This window comes from Lipotes vexillifer, unplaced genomic scaffold (assembly GCF_000442215.2).
Source record: "Lipotes vexillifer unplaced genomic scaffold, Lipotes_vexillifer_v1.1 scaffold560, whole genome shotgun sequence".
NCBI classification, from domain to species: domain Eukaryota; kingdom Metazoa; phylum Chordata; class Mammalia; order Artiodactyla; family Lipotidae; genus Lipotes; species Lipotes vexillifer.
The window spans coordinates 893,225-893,650 of record NW_006792210.1 but is presented as its reverse complement, the minus strand read 5'-3'; positions in this window follow the sequence as shown (position 1 = coordinate 893,650).

Genomic DNA, 426 nt, shown 5'->3' with positions numbered 1-426 from the left:
GGGGGGGCGGGGAAAACCCACAGGGGAAAGGAGTAGAGTCAAAGGGGTGGGGAGTGTGGGTTTGTGTAGCAAGGCTATTCCCCTGTCCTGGGATTTGGCCTGTAAGAGTGCTTTGTTCATCTGGTTCCAGTTACAATAATGCTTTTTTTCTAGTCCCAAACCACGTAATGGTTACTTGAAGAAAAGTGTATATGTATGTTCATCCAACTCCTGATTGAACTTGGGACTAAGTCCTTCAAAGATTTTGCCTCTGTGTATGGCATCTTAAAACTTTTTCCAACATGCTTTTTTCTCTTCTATTTTCCTCTTTATTGAGCTGTGATTCACACACCATACAGTTCACCCATTTGAAATGCACAATTCAAGGGTTTTTAGTATATTCGGAGTTTTGCAACCATCACCACAATTAATTTTAGAAATTTTCAT